Source organism: Octopus bimaculoides, chromosome 14 (assembly GCF_001194135.2).
Source record: "Octopus bimaculoides isolate UCB-OBI-ISO-001 chromosome 14, ASM119413v2, whole genome shotgun sequence".
Lineage (NCBI taxonomy): Eukaryota > Metazoa > Mollusca > Cephalopoda > Octopoda > Octopodidae > Octopus > Octopus bimaculoides.
In genome coordinates, this window is record NC_068994.1 from 41,821,377 (window position 1) to 41,821,807 (window position 431).

A 431-nucleotide genomic window follows, 5' to 3' on the forward strand; every position below is an offset into this window, starting at 1 on the left:
TTTTTTTTTTTTTTTTTTTCTGTATTCAATTTGTTCACACATACAACAATGAGTTGGTGAGTGGTTCAAATAACAACAGAAGACAGAGGAGGGAGGAAAGTAATCAGCTATTAGAAAATTACGTTTTTCATTTTTATATGTGATATTACTTTAGTAGGGGGTGGTGTCAAAATTTATCAAATATGCCTTTTATAGTATAGATTTGTAGGAGTGTAGGGCACAGAAAAGTTTGGGACCTATAATTAAAAGACTGTGTGTGTCTATGTATGTGTGTGTGTGTGTGTATTTGAGCATGTATAAGTATATATATAAATGTGTATATATATATATATGTGTGTGTGTGTGTATACATATATGTATGTGTCTGTATATATATATATATAAATATATATATATATATATATATATATATATATATATATATATATATA